The 7,340-nt window shown below is 34.3% G+C and overlaps 1 long non-coding RNA gene across 5 annotated transcripts; it reads right to left on the reverse strand.

Moving 5' to 3' along the window:
- Positions 1-205: 205 nt before the first annotated feature.
- LOC145586542 (uncharacterized) lies at positions 206-7,340 on the reverse strand. 5 transcript variants are annotated; one of them, XR_014100980.1, is made up of 7 exons: positions 7,166-7,340; positions 6,921-7,080; positions 5,823-6,291; positions 4,593-4,828; positions 3,994-4,127; positions 2,176-2,244; positions 206-356 (listed from the first exon to the last, which is right to left on the reverse strand). It is a non-coding gene; the product is annotated as an uncharacterized LOC145586542 (long non-coding RNA). The 5 variants fall into 5 exon arrangements; XR_014100975.1 differs by lacking the exon at positions 206-356 and having other exon boundaries at positions 2,014-2,244; positions 5,823-5,903; positions 5,974-6,291; XR_014100969.1 differs by lacking the exon at positions 206-356 and having other exon boundaries at positions 2,014-2,244.

Genomic DNA, 7,340 nt, shown 5'->3' on the forward strand with positions numbered 1-7,340 from the left:
TTAAATAATTTGTTCACCTCTAAAGAATTTTACTCCTAGAAATCATATTCAAATTACATTACCCTAAAACAGTTTGTTCACCTCCGCATAGTTTGCTCATGCCTAAATAATTTGCTCACCCTTAAAAATTTGTACACATCATCGAAGGCTGCATCTCGTACCGCATATTCTTTGTTGAAATAAAAGCTACCTTTGATTAATTATAAAAAGTATTATCCTCCATTACACATCACAATTCATCTTGCTTAATTGGTTCTAATTTCAAATCCTGAGATCAAGCAATATTCATATGGTTGGTATCCTTCACTGGCTTCAAATCCTCCATAATATTGTTTTAGACTAACATGATCATCAACCTGCAGCATCAAATAAAATAAGCAAATAAACACTACCACTTTCCTGCCAAACATATTGAAAATTTTGAATTCAATGAAATAAACTCATTACCATATATGATTATATTTATTCATGGAGCTTGAGTATAAAATCTATAAATTTAATGAAAATAAACTCTTACTTAATGTCGTGACTTTGCATCAATCCAAAACATTAAAAAGCCACAACACTTACCGCAAAGAACTTTTTCATTTCTATGAGCTAAAGTAAATTTGAGATTTTCTTACAATTTTATAGAAATTAGATTTAGATTATGATGAATAAAGTAAACATGATCTATTTAAGCTAAAAAAGTTATATTAGTGAAGTGAAGCTCATTTTCTATTGGTACTGATAAAAAAATTAGCATAATATAACTCAGTTAGTATTATACGGGTTACTCGGTCAATGAACACCCAAAAAATGAAAACAAGCTTCTAATTATGAAACGGAAGAATATTATAAAAGAATAAAGTAAAACCTATCCCCAGTTTCCCTTATTGCTCTATTTCTCTCTCTTTCAATCCTTATTGCTCTCTCGTGGCCTTCTTTCTCACTCTCTTTTTCTCCCAACTCCTCTTTCTATCTTTCTATCTCTTCTTCCGGCTCCTCACTCCTGGGCCCTTTTTCTCACTCTATATCTCTCTCCTCACCTCTCTTTCTTTCTCTCTCTCCTAAGTCCTAAACCTTCTCTTCTCTTCTCTCGGTGTGCCCCCTCCTCTTCTCTCTTAGCCTGTCCTTTATTCCCTTTCTCCACCTCACCCTCTCCCTCGCTCCTCTTCCCCCCTCTCCCACTCCCCCTCCCTCCTTTCTATGACGATTCTACCACACGGTTGAATTTTTTGCTCTACATATATTTTCTAGTAAAATCCAAATTACAAACAAACAGAATATTTTTCTATAAAGTAGAACAATTGTTCACCTTTAAACACACACAATCAACCTCTTACTCCTCAATTTAGTCATCATATTAGCCTCTCAAACTTCCAAAACCCTATAAATAAAGCATGAAAAATTATCTTGACAATATTACCTTAAAGCAGTTGTAGTCTGTGGAAAAATATAACAATAGAACCATATAGATCAATACTCTTTTTCCTAAACTCTAAAATTTAAAGGCCTCAGGCTCTGATGTATGTAGTACCGAGAGCCAAAGATGTCACGACAGCTACCATCAGTATTATTAAAGTCAAATCTTGACAAGCCTCCCACATGTACCGCTAAACCAAGTAAGAAAAATAAGAGGATAGGTCAAGGTTTCTATAACATTAGCTCTAACTGGATTTGATACACATAGAAGATAGAGCTCGATAAGAACCGTTTGTTTTATGTTCTGGTTTCCATTTTTCAAAAAATTCATTTATTAGTCAATTGGTGTGGCAAGACCCTTTTCATTGTCCATAGCTATCATGGCAATGTCTGGAACAACTATTAATGCATATTAAAGTCAGCTAATCCACTAATTTGTCCATTACCCCCTTCTTGATTCCAATAGCTTATACAAAACCATTAACCATTAAGCTAAACACGTCAATTAATATAGCTTACTTTAATTACAAATTATACAAAGAAAATTAATAACACTTATTCAGCTAGAGCTAAGGGGGTAATGTTCTTATGGAGCCGAGATAATGAAAAATGATTAATTAAATATGTGCAGCCGTATCATTATATTATTCCCTTACCAAACACAGAATTCAAACACCCAAAAAACAAATGTAAAAGCCCAATAAACATATTTATACAGTAAATACAATAAAAAAAGGTATTACTCTAACATAAAATTCTGAAATTATATACCAATATATATTCTTGAGATTTCGGGTCCTCCGAATTTGAATCCTCGCCGGAAGGCGTGAGAATTGCCCCCTGACCAGCGTATGTTAATAGAATTCAATTAAAGGACTCATACAATTTTTGGTACTGTAACATCACTAATTACAAGTATTAGTTCAATATTCCAAAGAAGATAAATGGCATTCAAGAATAATATATTTCAGAAATTCCTACAAAAGTCAACAACAAAATTCAATCCATTTCATTTTCCCAAAAATTTAATTGAAAATACATACAAAAAACTTCTATTCATTTTTATATAATTAGTCAACTTACCATAAAAGAAATCTCATGCTATGTTTATCCCACAAAATCTCATTTCTCTTCCCACCCCCAGTAGCCCTATTCTCATAATATTCCTCACATAAATTCTACTTTTAGTACTCTCTCATGAAACTACCATATTGGAGTACTATATTTTTACTTCATGGGAAACAAATAATGTAATTCACTCTACATAACCAGATAAGATACTACATTCTCCTAAATTGCTATGATCACTTAACAAACCATGGTAGACACCTAAACCCCTTCCCTTTAATCAACATGATTGCAAAAATAAAACTTATATCATGTGGGAGAATGATCAATGTACATTTCACCAATACAGTTTTCACACAAATATCACTCGATTTTGCTTACGAAATTCTACCGCAAATATCCATGAGTTGAATTTCATTGATCTTAAGAACCAATATCACTCGATTTTGCTTATGTATCACTGTCTTCCACTTCCTAAATTCCTATTACTCTTGTTAGACCTAGAACCGATGCTAGCTTCTTGAAAATCAATACTCCCTCCCATCCCATAATTCTCGGACCTATTTGATCCGCTAGATTTTCAATAATAAAGAACAACGTCTTGCAATAAATATTCAGAATAATCACCTTGCAACAAACCCAGTTTCTATTACACTATCAAAAATTAACATCAATAATTATCATCAATAAGCTATCAAAAAGTTCAGATCAAACATTAAATCAAAGTTTCCAAAAAAAAAAAGAAAATGGATGAGAGAAATAGGAGAGAAAGTTAGATGATGAGATCTGAATTAGCTGCGGTGACCAGCCCACCTCCCCCACCCCGAGCCTACCTACTCGCTAACCCCCAAATCCTTGACCCTACTCTTCTCCACGATCCCACTACTCCTTAAATAATTTTTGTTCTTTTGTCTCTCCTTCCCCAAACACCACCACTGCTCCACCCCTCTCTCCATCACCACCACTACTACACCACTCCAGTCCCATCCCACCACCAGAACCGCCCCCTCCCCTTCCCGACTACCACTGCGGCGCTGCCAACCTCCCCCCCACCTAACAGGCCAAAACTCCCACACAACCCACCAACCAGTCTCGATTCCACCCCCACCCTTCTACATTCCCAATTCCACCAATTCCCAACCACCGCAGCCAATCCTCACCACCAAAAACTCCCACACACCCCACCAACGAGCCAGAATCCCCCACCTCGCCCAACCACAACTCTCTTCTCCCTCACAAACAGCAGCCACCAGCAACCCCCCACATCACCAATTCTTCAATTGCGCACCAAATCACAGCCAACGCCACCAATTACCGCCAATCCGCCACCCGCAATCATCAATTTGCCTCCGGTTTCAATATTTTCTCCTTCCGCGTTGATTTTATTGAGATTCGGGATTGATGATGATGGTGAGCATGACCTGCCGTTGGTTTTGTATCTTTGGAATAAATATTAAATAAATTTACCTCAGTATAAATATTAAATAAATTTACCTCAGTATAAATATTAAATAAATTTACCTTAAAAATTGAATTTGTATCTTCTCAAGATCATCTCAAAGTTCTTCATTTCCAGTGAGCTTCTCTCAGATTCAACCTTTACAATCCCCTGACCTACAGATGTTGGATCTGACTGAAAATTACTTAACCTTCCTCTGTAAAAGCAATAAGATGTTCTGTGAATATCAAAGTAAAATCAAACCAACAGGCCTAACTTCTACCACAGCATTATTCATGAGAAGAGGACCATAATTTAAAATTTATTCTTTTTTAACTTCTGTTTATAACTTGTGTTTCTTAATTACACTCAAACTTGTTTATAACTTGTGTTTCTTAATTACACTCAAACTTGTTATACAAGTTCCAAATTCAAGAAACACTCCAAATCCAAAACCCCAAATTTATACAGTTCATGACTTTCCTAAATCTTGCTATCTATGCCTCTAATGTATACCAAATTAACCAAAACCCTAAAGCACTTGTTTACCATCTACTCATACGGACTCGAAAATTGTCTATCATGAGGTATAAAATTTCATACTTTATGGGGCAAACAAATTTCAGCTAATAACCCTTGAAAGCTAAAACATATCAGAGATCAGAAAAATTTAGAAATTTACCCATAAGATAAACACGAAGACGACTGCTAAGCTCCACAAAAAGCTCAAACATCGGACCTAAATCACCGACACTGCCATGATGATAAAGCAAATTAGATGAGGCTTTAGAGTTTACATACACAGCTACAACTCGTTCCCCCTTTGAATTTTGAGCTTTAAAACATCAACGCCAGGAATTGACAATAATTTCTCGCCGCTAGAATTCTCATCAGAGATCACCGTGTATGACTTTAGAGCTGACAGAAAAAAAATGCAAATTTAGCAGCAATTGATGAATTCCCTCCCCTACCCCCGTTCTTTTTCTCTCTCATCAGATATTCCTGTTTCAAAAACCTTTCCCCCAAACATCTCTTCTTTTCTGAAAACCCAAAAAATTTCCAGCTTAAAATCGATAATCCGGAGAAATTCAAACTCAAAATCGACAACCTTGATAAAATTAAGCTATAATAAGACTCTGAGACCACCAAGACAAAATCCAAGTAAAAATCGGCAACCTAGAAAAATCTAAGCAAAAAATTCGATGACCGAATTACACAGACCAAAACTGAACTCAAAATCGATCACCCAATAAAAAAAAATAAGCTGAAACTTGAATACCTAAACAAAAATTTAAGGTCATAAATCATAATCAACAATCTAAAAAAATTAAAGTTCGTATAAAGATGACCCTTTAAAGCTAAATCAAACCATGTAAAAGTAGGGGCGGAAGCTAAAAATAACATAAATTCCAATATTTTGAGGTACCCTAATATAATATTCAATTTAACAATAACCACAACACTAAAATAAAAATCACAAATTATAGATCGTAAATAACTACTTTGTATATCAGTTATGTTGTCAGCAAATGAAGAAATTCTCAATTCAAGGTAAATCTAATTCAGTTACCAATCAGGCAATCAATATATAAAGATGACTAATCATTTACTTAAATCTATACTCACCTCAACATAGAGAACCCCAAATTTGAATTAAACAGAATCTTCAATATGGCTAAGAAAATAGATCTATGACATTAAAATCACAATAGCAAGATTACCCATAAACTAATTTAGGAAATTATGAATAGCATATCACAGTAATTGATTTCAATAGGAGTAGTATTTTTTTCGATCCCAATAATCTCTTTTTTAAGCCATGAAAAATAACCCAGTTCATCCCACACATATAACCCAACGAATCTCACATTATAAACCAAATTATAGGGAAAAAAAAGCAAAAAAATTGTACCTTAATTGAGTGAACTGAAGGCTACGATTCTCCATAAGCTTTTCCAATCCCCCCCTCTGATTTCAACACTGTTAATCTGACCTAACATCAGAGTAAAAAGAATCAAATAGCATTATTTTATGCAGAAAGATACAAGGATATAATTTTCTACCTTTAATTAAATGCATAAGGATCATCTCCATCAGCAAGCATATGGATTCAGAATTTCAGAGACCCTTCGGAAAATATTTCACCGATATTGATAGGCTGAGAGTAACCCACTGCCCTAACTCTCTGCATTGTGAGACTATGTCATCAATTATTTTGTCCTCTAATTTATTGGTGACTTACAAAAGCAGCAACCAATCATATTAAAAAAAACAGTCCAAACCATGAGTAGAAAAAGCAATCAACAATGTAGGAAAATTTAAGCAAGATAAAAGAACTCATCTCTAATTATTCCGATAAAACTCAGCATATATGGCACAGCCTACAAAAACAGAACAAGTGCAAATGATAGCTTTCATTACAGGATAAAATGTAATCAGATTAAATTATCAGTGGTAATCAAAGCATGTATGCCATCATTTGTGTTTCTACTTATACAATCCAAAAATGTTTACTTAGCTTCTATGTTAAGTGATGGGTTACCCGAAAGGGGAAAACCCCACATGGTGAGATCCGAGATTTTTTTTTTAATGCTTCTAAATTCTATCAATTTGGTATTAAAATGCGGATTGCAATTTTTTGAACTTAAGCAACAGCAGATATATTTCCTTCAAAATTCTTAGGTTCATAGTTAACACACATTTACACATAGATTACCTATATTATAGAACGGTGACACTATGATGCAATACATTTATGGAAGATATACAGCTCGCTCATAGCTCATTCTCTCCCTACTTAACAGCCATATCAAAAACAGTATGACCAACACATCAACAACTCTTTCTAAATAATCCTATTAGCAACTAAAACCCCCTTTTGAGCCAGGCCAAAAACATTATGACGAACACATTAACAACACTTTATAAAATTATCATTTAATTTACAGCATGAAACATGAACGCTCCTTAAATGTAATTAAATTAAATAAAAGGGGGAGAAAACAATTACTTGAGAAAATCGTCATTGTATCGATCTTCGCCATCTTCCTCATCAACTTCATCCCTAATGACCTGGGGATCGACGATAGCTTCCTCAGGTCGAACAAATGAAGCATATTTCTCCAATTTGGCATAAAAATATCGAACTCCACATGTAGATCCTTCAGCTCCTTTACAACCCAAAAAAATCAAAGAGAAACATCAGCTCATATAAATGTAAGCTAACAACATATAAAATCCAAAAAAAAGAAATACCCATTTTTTATCTTGCTTCTTCGTTGTTGTTGCTCGGCGGAATTATAGATTGATAATATAATCTCTTTAAATTAAATCTTCAATTGAAAGTTCTAATTACAAATTAAACCCAATCCCCAAATTCATTGATTTTCTGAAATTTGGTTTGGTATTGAAGAATTTGAGGGGGATTAAG

The sequence above is a fragment of the Chenopodium album genome, chromosome 2 (genome assembly GCF_948465745.1).
Source record: "Chenopodium album chromosome 2, dcCheAlbu1.1, whole genome shotgun sequence".
NCBI lineage: Eukaryota > Viridiplantae > Streptophyta > Magnoliopsida > Caryophyllales > Amaranthaceae > Chenopodium > Chenopodium album.